This window comes from Pezoporus flaviventris, unplaced genomic scaffold (assembly GCF_033815535.1).
Source record: "Pezoporus flaviventris isolate CSIRO_AGI_PZ_B2104156 unplaced genomic scaffold, CSIRO_AGI_Pfla_v1 ptg000016l, whole genome shotgun sequence".
Classification (NCBI taxonomy): domain Eukaryota; kingdom Metazoa; phylum Chordata; class Aves; order Psittaciformes; family Psittacidae; genus Pezoporus; species Pezoporus flaviventris.
The window spans coordinates 8,576,879-8,590,272 of NW_026892564.1; the positions used below are offsets into that span (position 1 = coordinate 8,576,879).

The window sequence follows — 13,394 nt, forward strand, 5'->3', positions numbered from 1 at the left end:
TATACTGGAGGTCAAGACAATCACAAGAGAAAATCAACTTTTTTTTCATTAGGCCATCTGGAGGAACTTACTAGTATTTCGACAAAATCTGTACTTTCATTCTTCCAGCTCTAATTTGTCATTGCTCTTGTTTACCAATATAGGTAATATACCTGTAACAAATATCCTTTCCATTACACCTTATTTACACCTTTCAGATGTAAATAAATATTGACCCTTCAGAATCAGTTCTTGGGCCTCTTCCTTCTTTATACTGATATTAACTCGTAACTTACTGAAGAACGTCATCCCTATTTTAACCTGCTCACCCTTACTTATTTAATTTCAATCTCTTGCCCTTTCTGAGAGAAATCGATGGTACAAATCACATGAAATTCTAGGTGAACAAAAAAAATTCACCCAGTCAGAGAAGTAAAAGGTAGTAATACATGTATTAAACATGTTAAATGAATGCAGTTACTATGGAGATCCCTTTTAGATCTAAACAACTGTGACGTTTCATCCTTACTCTTTGGTATTATCACTCCAAGTCCTTAATTCTTTCCTTTCTCTGCAGTGCAGTGTAATATCTTTTCTGAGGATAACTATTTCTAGATGTAGCCTAAAAAAAATTCTGGTCCCTGAAAACTAAATGAGCAAATCCTTTCTATTGGCACCACACCAAGTCCAAACATGATTACTGAGTTTAAGAAGTCAGCAGCATGACAGCCGATGAATGCTTCTTTTAGAAACAATTTGACATCTCCTGTTCTCTAATTTTGGTGGGTTTTTTCTTGGTATCAGTTGAGTGTTTGATTGTTTGTGACACCTCAAATTGTGACTGTAACCCAGGGCTGGTCTGCTCTTCCTGTTAATTTCCATGAGAAGTACTAACTATACTTCAATTAACTTGAAAAGATCTTACATACAAACATCATTGAAATCTCCTGAAAGTTATTTCTAAACCCCTATTTTGAGATAAATTCCATAAGGCAGGTTGCATCACAGTATATCATCAATTAACATAGCTCTGGTAACTCTGAATTACTGAGTTTCAAGTTGTTAAAGAATTGTCCAACTACCCTATCATAATTGTCTGCTAAGAAGTTGTGACAGCACTTACACCGTATTCCTAAGCTAAAAAAAAAAAATAATAATGATGAAGCAACATTTTGGTAACCAGAAGGTAACCAGAATATATGTCTAGGAATAGGCAAGGCTAAACAGGGACACATATGCTGTATGCTGATTCACCTCCTGAAAGCCACATACTGTTTGGCAGCACAGCAGTGTTAAGCACTACAGAAATGCCTTTACTCACATCTCAATCACCAACTTTATAGAGCATCTTCAGAGAAGGCTTTAATATGCCTTTGTATCCCTGATGATTTTAAGCTGCAATGATTCGCAACTGTCATACAGTTCTGTTAACGGCTTTCCTCCTACCATGCAGCTCATGATAATCTGTAACTCATAACCTGTCTCTTTCTCACTGACTGACCAACAGATTAACTCACAAAACCAGTTTATTAGTCAGACTGTTCAACAGTTTTTTGAACCTTGCACACATTTTTTTAAATCTCCTATTGCTCCTGCAGAGAAATGGATGTGCTCTTTCTGAATAACAACTTGCTTAACCATCCATATTTATTTTTGGCGTTGTATCTGTATCACTCAGCTGGCTGATAGTTGCACTTTGGTGGCACTGTTACTGGGAAGCTGATGTTGAAGAGATGCTGTAAACCTGATATATATTGTAGCAAATAAAATAACAATCAGATTAATAAAACAAAGCTTTACTTAGTCTCTAGAAACAAGGAGATCATTCAAATAACCTCTCAAGGTTTTGTAATTTTATCATGACGTTCCTGGGTTTATATGTTAAACCTCAGAGATTCCTTTTCACAAGCCTAATAGTGTATTTTTAATAATAGACTTTTCTTTATTTAAAACTCATAAAATTCAGTATCACTGTAAAAATGAAACATTTTCCAGAGCTTCTGGTTGATTTCTTTCAATTCAGCATTGGAATTTCAGCTGAGAGAACACTATTTGACAACTGAGGACATAATGTTCCAGCAAACAGAGGAAAAAAGCAACAGAGAGACAGAGAGCAAAAGCAAGAGAGCACAAAGGCATGCATGCAAGGAGAAACGAAAGAAACGCAAATATGGGGGTTATTTTGGAGCTCTTCATAAAATATCTAATCAGCAGAAAACAGAAGCTCTTCAAACAGATCAGACATAGTGTGCTATAGGCAGATAATTTGGAGAACTCACTATGTGCTAAAGCTAAGGGTTTAACAGCCAACAAAAAGGCAGAGAGATCATGTATTCATGTATCATCTATAAGCAAATTTAGTGTGTTCTACCTGAAGCAATGTAACTTTATATCCCTATTCCCACAGTATGTATAAAAGGAAGTAAAAGAAGAAGCAAAGCTATAAAGACAGTTTGCTGACTGGGATGAAAAGATGCCCAAAGAGCTTTGAGCTTATGTCAAGGAAACAAATACTTGCAGAGAGAACAGGTACAAACCCCAGGTTCCCTCACTGTTCTATAGTATAACAGTAAGATACCTAGGCATGGGGAAGAGGCAATGTGCATATAAAACCAAGCACTTTCTCTGTGTCTACACACATTGCTGATCACATGAACAGGTTCCATCCTAGCTCAAGCAGCTCTCTGTAAGGTCAGTCACAACCTTGCTACAGAACATACAAGTGAAAGAAGATGCATTTTACCCCTATTACTATCTTTTTGAAAGCAACTCTATGAAAAAGATCAGAAACTATGGAAGCTACAAGAAAACAAATTAGGTGACCCTAGGGAATGAGGGATCTTTTCCAGAAGAGTATGGTCACAATAGCTCTAGAAGAAAAGCTAAATTTAGATAGAGCTGCCAATAAAACAGTAGCAAAGGGAGAAACATGGGAATATAAACAAAAAATGAAAGGAGAAAGGAGAATGAGAAGCAATAAAGGGCTAGATGTCATAATAATATGTAGCAGATTAGGATAATTATACCAGAGCTTTCCTCTTCCCTGGCCCCATCTCATTATTCAGGCTTATAAAGTCTGCTGTTTTTCCCCAGGAGAATGAACAGGGGAGGGAGGGAGAGTTTATACTGGTAAAAACGGCAGCAAGAAACTCGGTTTGATGTTTGTAGGATTTGTTCATTGTTATACAGGTACTGGCAAGATTAGAAGATTAGGAAACACCAAGGAAGGTGGTTTTTTTTGTTTGTTTTTGTTTTTTGGTTTTGTTTTTTTTTTAAGCCATGTTTACTCAACAACAGATATAATCTCAGTTTCTTTTAGCACATATCAAAAATAATTAGGTACTGATGAACACATTTATCTAACAAGCCTTTGCAATACTGGGAGAGTATCAGCTCATTCTTTTCATGCCAGTAACAATACAATCAAATTCACCACAGGAATGAATTCCAACCTCCTCTAAAGTTATGCACCACCATGCCCATTTTTAAAAGGAAAGCTACTTAAGAGGGTTTAAGCAAGTTGCTTATGTCTGCTAACACATCCTTGGAAAATTTCAGTATCAGACATCCGGATTTCTTCCATGACTTTTCTTTTTTCCCTCTCTTCTAATTTATTTATTTTTGTCTTTGATTTGGGTAGTGGGTCTACATAAGCACTCTTCAAGCTGTGAAGCACAATTTAATAGGAAAAAGAATCCCCAAATCAAATGAAAGTACAGTTAGTTAAGTAAAGTTAATTTTGGAATAGCACAGTGAAAATGTGCTAGAGATACACAAGAGATACACATTAATGAAAAAAGAACTTCCAACAATAACACTAAAAATGCTCGACAAGAACAGGAAAAACTTCACTCTAACTCAGGATACAGCAAGGGTCATCCTTGCTAGTACTGCCACAAAGAGACTGGAGGAAATGAAGTCTTGGTATTGATCAGCCATGAAGGACAGCCCACATATGAATGGCAAAGTACAGCTGTCACACTCTTGTGAATGCCAGAAGGCTCTGAAAGCCACTGTGTATGATCTATGATGGAGTTGGATAGCATGGCACTGCTTTTCACATGCTTCAAATCACAGTAGGTGTAAGCAGAATTCTAGTTGTGATTTAATATAATGAGTCTACTCAGCAGATCATTAATAAAAATTACAATTATTACTTCTGGAGGAAACAGTCTTTAAAATATATGTGAAAATAGAACAAACATAAAGAGGGCTTGCAAAACATTATATGAACATATATGCATTAACAATGGTTTCATATAAATTGTATATAACCCACCATTTTTTTAACAACTGTTTTTTAAAGCAAGTCAGGTTTCCAGTTCTTTCATTATTTTCAAATGGATATGGAAATAGCCCACAAGGATTGGGATGTGGACTGGTTTTCCAGAGCATACCTGGAGTGGCTGCACTGATAGGTCACAGCTTCAGACACTGAGGCTTGCAAATAATCAAACCGCACAGAAAATATAAAAATGACAACAAAATAGCAACTGAGATGTAACAATTCCTTATTACAAGCATATCTGTAGACAGCAAACATATAGATCTTTTTGAGGAGCATATGGCTTCATATATAAAAAGCTACTGATTCTATTTTCCTTTAGAATTGTCTAAGTATATAAATTTAAAGTTCAGATGTCATTTCCTTTTTAAAACTTCCCTAAATGCATATTTGCCCAATAGACCATAACTCTCCGAAAGGAATCACTGTTATCTACAGGATAAACTATTAACAGTTTAATAGCTAGCAGTTTATTAACTAATGGTTTAATGCAGTTTAAAGTTCTTAAAATTATTATCCCTGAAGGAAAATTAGATCTTTAAATAAACTCTGTTGGTGTTAAGCATTTCATTTAAACTAAATTTGCAAATGCTGAGACTCACTTCCAAGAGCAAAATCCCATCAAAAATGGTTAAGGTTGCACAGTCTAAATGACATCTTATTTCTTTTTTCTCATCCTTCTTCCTAAACCAAATGTTCTCACTTGGCATCACAACTTGTAAGGATGAGTGAAACAGGCTTATGGTGTAAGAGCAGCCTAGGCACTCTTTCTCTTAGAAATGAAAAGGTATTGCGAGACCTATTATATGAAAGATCAAAGTGTACTGCTGCACAGAACTAACAGAGACCTCTAGGCTATCACGCATTTTACACAGTATTGCCAGACTTTGCAATAAATGTTTGGGAGTTATCTTTGGAAGCTCCAGCTCCTGGATCCATGTGACTGCATGAAAACCTCTCCTTTCTATTAGAAAAAGTACCCTTCTAAACCTCAAGATTTTGGAGGTTTGGCAGTTATGGAAATTGGGGAGAACTAAGAAAAAACCCCAAACACATGGCTCATGGAAAAAAACCCACAATCTTAGTATCTTCAATGGCTTACCTAAAGTTTTTTTAACTGGAGAGGTTGTAAATATGGCCTATTTTTTACGAGCTTTATGACCATCATGTTCAACAACTTGTGCCTTCAGCTCAGATGACTGTTGTTCCATTTATTAGCATAGCTACAAGAGTCACAAGTATGAAATACATCAATTACTACTGCTGTAAGAACCCTTGTGCCAAGGCTCCTCTCACAGCAAAACCATGTCTTTGCCTCTTTATCTTGCAGTACAGAACTGAAGGTACAGAACCAGAAACACACTGCAGATGCACTGCTAACATATTCCAGAGCATCCCTCATCACTCTTAATTTCTAGCTGTTCTAAAGTATGCACACCCTCCATCCCAAAATCCTAATCTAAGAAATCTCTTTTTTCTAACATACTTCTGAATTTTGCATTTTCAAAATTATTTATTGCAAGAAAAATTCTACAGTGCCTATTTTCATGCACTTCACATATCAATAGAAACACAGCAGACTAATATCATAAAACATATTTTTATGTGATATCTTTAGTAATGACTTTGCAAAACATTTTTATTTACATGGAGAAGTGAATAATGGAATTTCCTATTTTCTTTGTCTTTTCGGAAATGTCAATACACTCATAACTTAAAAATGCATCTTTTCTCATTCCTGAGTACTGATTTGAATGAGTTTCATTCGCATAAGAAAAGCTGTCAAGATGTGACATTTATGATGGCTATATGTCTTCAAAGTAAGATTTATAGTGCAAAACATTGAAAGAAGGCAACAGACTCATACTTGGAGAGGATCCAAACCTGCCAAATAATGCTCCTTAGCTTCCACCAACTCCATACTGAGAAGTCACCTTAACCTGTATTATACATAATCACTTGTATCACATTAGCTATCTTTTGAGTTAACCTTCACGCACCATAAATGAAAAATAGCAGAGTTGACAAGAAATTCTGTCCTCGAAGTTCCTAATTGAAGTGTGAGTCATTACAAGGACAGTAACAGAACAGTGACAGAACTGGCTGTCTCTAATTCTCTAACAAAATGTGGGCTGGAATCCACCTACCAGGAATTACAAAGATATATATCCAAAGCTAACCTGGCAGTCTCTAAAAGAGGACTGTGCAAAGAGATTAAGAATTCCAAAACAAAGGCAAGTGCTGATTAAAGCCCATTCTCATAAAAAAAGAACACCAAACCACCTCCAAAAAGCACGCAGCACTGCAGATGTCTATTCATTTTGTCTGATTGTATTTAGAGACAGGACTGCAATAGCAGTTACTAACGTCAGCAAAGCTGCATTATGATGACACAGTATAATTTTTCTTACTGAGAGATTTTAATCACAAATATTAAATGCAATCAGTAACTAAAAAGTAAAAAAATCCAAACAAATGACCAACCTCCCCATTCATAAACACAGATAACATAGATCCGTAATGAAAACTGTGGGAAAAAGAAATTTTGATACTAAAATCTCTTTGATATGTGGACCATAGAAACAGTTCATTATAGTAGCTTCCTGGAAGTTACCCCAGTAACTGTGTAAAAATGCTGCCATTTGTATACATAGTATGATTTAATGCAGAAAAACCCAACCCGTTTTTAAGTGGAAACTTGGTGTTATTCTGAAGAAGTCTGATTTACAGCCATAGCCAAGTTGATATTCAATGTAAAGTCTAAAAACAGCAAATTACAGTACAGGAACACAGTCTACAAGACAAGAAAACAAGCACATGCTAACCTTACTGACTGAAGCTGGCTTGTGAAATTCCAACCAGCAAATTAATCTAGTATTTTGCTTTTGAAACCTAATGTGCAAAGGCTGTTAAAGTCTAATGCAGCAGCAGGCCCTGCATCTGGCTCCTATGCTTAAAAAGTGTGCTTATTTCTCTTACTGTTTTTTGCTGGAACAAGGAAGCAGTTGATAAAAACACTTATATTTCACACTAAATATGTGCAATAACATTGAAAAATGGAAAATACAGCACGGATTTCCAATGCAAAACTTCCAAGTAATAGATAAAATATCAGACAATAAATTTATGAAAACCATTGAATGGCTGAAATAGTTAAAATCCTAGCTGAGAAAAATATGATTACATGATTTCTGGGGCACTTGGAAAACACATCATTTGAAAATGTGTTCAGAAAAGTATGTGTTTACCAATTGAAGAAAAATCTGAGAAGCTGCAGCAGATAGATTAAATAGTAGAGAGTAATCAATCACGGTGCTAAAATGATAGATGACATCTAAACTGAAGCCCCAGGGAAGTACAAACACAGAGCCATTTTGTAAAATTAGGTTGCATAACTAGCATACCTCAAAGCAGTACAGAATCTAAATCCGTGTCAGAGATCTCACATTTAAAAATGCAAAGCTGTGCCTGCACTACAAGATCGATTAAAAAAAAAAAAGAAAAAAGAAAAATGAGGTTTTGAGGCACAGAATTCTGTAAGCATATGAGTCACAGAGAATATACTACTCTGAATAGTCTCAACATAATAACCAGAAGAGAGCCAAAATAAAAAACCTTTGCACTATGCCAGTGCTGCTATATAATTCGCTGGAAGTTCACGCTTCCACCCAGGGAGAAAAAAGAAACTAATTTAAGTGAAAAAAAGTGAAACTAATTTAGGGGAAGACCTCATTAAAGAATTCAGGTAGTGTGAACACTCGAATGAACTATTTTATGCAAGCCTGCAGTACACGCACATGAATTTTAATGGGCAATGACAAAACCTGGGAGCACAGGGAATGAGGGCGCTTCCATGCTGCTTCTAGATTACTATATTGCAATGAAAGATTAAAATCGTAATGCAAGGGAAGATTATTGTTATTAGCAGTGAACATTCAGAAACCACAGGGTCATTTCTTTTTGAAGGCTCATAAAATCAACTTTTACAAAACTGTCTCTTCCAAACCTAGGAACCCTTCATGTAGCTACTTCATTTATGGTACTTTACACACCTCTAGATATACTATAGTAAATAGCAAAATATAAACCATGGTAGCTTTTGAAATAGATATTAGAGTAAACAATGGTAACATTGCGTGCTCATGTGCATGAATTTAGTTTTCCTACACATAATGGAGTCAAACTGCCCATACAATGATTTTCAGTAGGGCAAACTTCCTCTGCTCACAGAACACAGTCTGGCCATCATCCTCCTGTATAAGTGCTTCGTTTGTGCAGCACCCTAATTTATGCCACTTGCCTTTATTAAACAAAAATGAAAAAAACTGTTATTAACCAGCAGCCACCAGATATGTTGATTATCTGATAAAATACAGCATGCGGCAGATGAAATCTGATTGCTGATGACTATGTGGAGGTCAAATGGGCACCTTTTTTGGAACACATGTTGCAAGATTTTTTTCCTCTTCCACAAAAGATGACATCAACCCTTTGCAATATCAAAGACAAATGATACAGGCCCTTCTATTTAAACCTGAGATGAGAACAATTAAACCCCCAAAAATACAGTATGTTATGATTTTTATTGTATTCTGTTCTTAATAAGAACAATATTAATTTTATCTTCTTCCTATATCTGGAATCCAATTATTTTTTACCTCTCAGCACTGGGTATTTTAAAATTTAGGTTTTAATTAAGGTTGGGAGAAAAAAAGTATTTTAAAGCAAAGATCCAAAGTGTCAGAAGAATGACTTGTTGCTTAGCATATAAATAACATACAGTTCACATGGGTGTTTTAACCAACCCCAGAGGTAGCCTACATGAACTTCCCTAAATGGTTGAATGTATAGCCTGATCAAGCTGCTCCTCACTGATGACAGATGAGAGATAAATGTAATCTTATTTCTGTTTTATTATTCTAATTTCTCATGTATATTCCAAAGAGAGTATTAAATAAATTACATATTGTAAATGTTAAATAACCACTGTACAGTTTCATTTCTGTAATTATATATTCATTGTTAGATCATTTGTAGCTTATAATCATAATAGCATGACTGATAAAATTAACTGATGGATACTATGAAAAGGTTCTGTCAACCTATTCTGCCAGCAGGGGAGAGAAAAATTTTACGTGATGGAGTACCAATATTAATTGATTAATTTTTTCTCACTATACACAAATCCACACTATTCTGAAACTGCTGCCTGGTACTTCTGGCCACTTGACACAGGAATACAAGTGAGGAGAAAGTTTTGGAGTGTCTGCAGTAGTGAAATCTACTTTCTACAAACAGGCCTCCAACAACTACTTTTTTTTGTATACATACACTAGTTGAGTTATACAAATTGCATGAAATTGCTAATATTTATGTATGTAACTGTCAGTCATCTGATGCCAAAACATAAGGTCTGGGGGAAAAGCATAACTGATTTAGTTGAAGGTATCCCATGTGTTAAATAACAACTCCTAAAAGTTCCACCATATCTTTCCACATGTCAAATAAAAATTGCAAGAGCTGAACCCTGTTACACTATGCTGCAACCCTTCACAAGTTCCTTAGATACAGGCATATGGTATTATTTGCATTATTACCCAACAACAACATCAGCAATGCTCTTGGTCTGCAGACTTCCTATTTGGTACTAGAAACAGCAAGCTCAAACTTTGCCAAAGATCAGGAAGATTCTAAGAGGTTTATACATATTCTTTTCCACCAAAGTTTTATTTTTGCTGTTTGCCAAAAAATATTCAAGATTTATTTTTATCAAAAACTAGTCTGTTCCATACACCAGTTTAGCTACATGAAGAGAGATTTCATATGTGTCAATAAAATTCCTTCAGTTCTTCATTACATACTGTCAAATGTACATTCTAGAAGCAGAATGGTGCTGAAGAGCACATATACTCTGTACATTACTTACTGTCCACAGTCTTCTCCCACGAAAAGGCAAGCTCTATTAACACCTAGCACAGATGCACTGTTTTGTTAAAACTGTTAATAGAAATGCCTTCACATTGGTTCTCCAACTATATTGCTACCTTTTAATACCCAGCAATGCAGTACACCCATATAACCTGCTATGTTTCCCAGGGCATATGGTTTAGGATTGGCAATAAAAGCAGTGTCTGCTCTGTACTGTATCACGACTGGCACTTAACCAGCAATCTGAGATTTCTTTCAAAGGATGACAGAAATCATCCACAACAGAACCATAGCTCATTTTCTTGTCTCAGTGAGTAGTCTTAATCTCCTGATGTTCACTGTGATTGAAGATACTGTGCAGTGAACAGCACAGCTATGACCAGGGTAGTTCAGAACAATTAGTTAGTGATTAAGTGGTTAATACAAACCCATAAAAATCTTATTTGTGTGCTGACCCAACAAGATTTGATTACACTGATAAACCTGTTTTTCTGCAAAATCTCAGGTGTGAACAAATGTGATAATAATAACAGCAATATTGTTTTTAGCTTGGTACATTCTAGTATTATGATACACTTTAACTGAGAAGAAAATATTCTCGGTATGGGCAGTGCTGAAGACACATTGTGTGGATTATCTGTGCCTCTTACCTAAAATGATCATAGGATTAGTAAAAGTCTAGCCCTGTTAAATGAAAGCGAGTTGGATAAGAGGCAGAAATGCTCAATGCACTGATTTCTTATGTGTGTTAAAAGAACTGTGAACAAAAAACAAACCAACCCAAACAAACAAAAAAGAAATGGAAGTACAAAGAGTGTTTGGTTTCAGAGTTTGTAGTCTGGTCACTTACTGTTTGCAATACAGAGTGTGTGCTTAACTCTCTTCTCTCTGTTTATTCAGGACTCCACGTTTCTGTAAGAAAAACAAATACATGCATTTATCATCTATACAAAAGTAACTACCTAATTTCACTTGTGCCATAGAAGTTTAACAATTTCACATTTAGTTTTGGTTTCCTCCAAGATTTAAAGCCTCAGGTTTTTTTGTGAAAGTGTCCAGAGGAAAAAATCTGTATCGCTCCTTTTCCTGAAAAGGCAAAGTTTCCAGCCCTAGGTCTTACAATAGTAGCAGAGATAGGAAAGCCACAGACTCAGGGGACAAATCTCTTTTGAAACCTCACAGCAAATTCTGGGCATCTGAACTGCATCTGGGCACCTGCAGCTCTTCTACATTCAGGGAAGGTGGCAGGCTTTCACACCTGTGAGGTTGGCAATCCTCTGGTCAAATTTAAATTCTCATGCTGTATTGTATCTTGTCTGGATTAACTCATTACACTGAGGTGTTAAGGAAGAAATAATGTGTACATCCAACAACAGCCACAGCTTCTCCATATTACTTCTGGAGGAGAGTGGAACCTGCTGCAGAGGGGCGTTTGATGCCTCGCTCCCACAGTTTCATGCAGACAATTAGCATAAGAAGTACTGATCACAGCACACCAGCTGCTTAGCCTTTCTTGGGCAGTTTACAGGCATCACAACGGAGGTAAGGTTTAAGGCAGGATTTGGAGGAAAATAGCATACCAGCTTTGTTTTGTTTTTTTTTTTTTGCTATTAACAATTTTCATGAATAAATGTTGCATGAAAGAAGGAAGAAAAGTGGGACTCATGGGCAGTAAGGGCAACACCAACATGAAAGTAGGCAGGAGCAAACTGTGAAGGCACTTAAGTGGGAGGATGACCAATTCTGATGCAGTTGAAAAAGAGAGCCAAATGTATAGCTACCAAGACAGGTAAATGCATTTTTAATTTTACATCCATTTTTTCATAGGAACATGAAACTGCCGTTACCTAAAATTGTCAAACTACATCACATCAAGCCATACTGTAGTCTTTAAAAAAGGAAATCACTGTTCCATTCAGCATCTCACTCTAAATTAACCATCCTCCAAGACCCAAATAATAAAGGATTCAGAACATAGCTGATTAAAAAAATCAAAATTTCCTTCTTTGTAGAAAAAAAATCATATTGCCTTCTGTATAGTTCTGTCAATACTTATGATATCCCAGACATCACTCACTTGGCATGTCACTCTACTGAACAAACCTATTAGGTAACAAAGCTATGGAGCTGAGGGCTCCATAGTCCATGTGTCCTAAGCATACAATATTATGTTGTTATTAAGTTTTAAACTTTTTGGAACTCTTCTTAGAGCCTATTTTGTTATGTCCTAGACATTGGTGAGGGGTTCTGGAGCACCTGACCAATGTAAAGCTAGATGGATGATACATGAAACCCTAATTCCAAAAGGTTTAGAATAATTCAGATGCTAGTGTAAAACATAGCTGTGGGATCAACTAATTTCTATCCCAGAGCTTGTAATACATCTGACATTAGTCTTAACAGGCCCTACATAGCTTAGTGTTCCTTACTAGCTGTATCAATATCCTAGTACAGGTTATGACAGACCTAATCTCAGCTCCTGTACTCAAATACCTCTTGAATTGGTTCAACCAAAACTTTGCCTTCCCCTCTCATTCAAGCCTTCACAAACTGAAGGATTTGAAATTCAGATATACTCAGAGACAGGCTTCAATTAAAAGCTCTAATCCCAACCTTCTCCTGGGGTTGAAAGTCAGGGTTTTGGTTCAGGTCTCTGTGTACATCTTGCATTTGAGTAGAGGTAGCTAGCTGCAAGTGCCTTAGAGAAATAAACAGTCACACCTGCTCTGCGGTACACTGTCTTAATCTTCCCCTGTTTCTCTAAGCTGTCTGTGTCAAGCTGTGTCAAATTATTACTGAGCCTTTCAGAAGATTTAACTATTTCCTTCTGCTGCAAAGAGAGAAAAAAACAGAAGAGAGGGAAGGGGAAGGGAGGAAAGGGGAGAGAGGAGAGGAGAGGAGAGGAGAGGAGAGGAGAGGAGAGGAGAGGAGAGGAGAGGAGAGGAGAGGAGAGGAGAGGAGAGGAGAGGAGAGGAGAGGAGAGGAGAGGAGAGGAGAGGAGAGGAGGAGACAGATGTTTACTTGAGTATTAATTGGGAATAACTGAACAAAAATACAGGCTATGTGCTAGAGAAACAAATGTAAGTGAAACCATGAATAAGTGTGGTGCTTCATTAAGTGCAGAGTCAGCCCGCCTGCTCCCTTGAAGCTGACAGATGGAATTTCTAAAACATATGAAAAGCATAATGCCGATCTGGAATAA

General features: G+C 36.5%; 1 protein-coding gene across 3 annotated transcripts in view; it reads right to left on the reverse strand.

The window, feature by feature from the left end:
• The window catches only part of SYT1 (synaptotagmin 1), a 272,094-nt gene that overhangs the window by 218,803 nt on the left and 39,897 nt on the right, over nt 1-13,394 (reverse strand). For 2 of the 3 annotated variants that reach the window (XM_061454714.1, XM_061454710.1), the window contains exon 2: nt 11,043-11,104. The exons of the other annotated variant lie outside the window; for it this stretch is intronic. The gene's annotated coding sequence lies outside the window, so the exon portion shown is untranslated. The remainder of the gene's footprint in view (nt 1-11,042; nt 11,105-13,394) is intronic. 3 annotated transcript variants of the gene reach the window in all.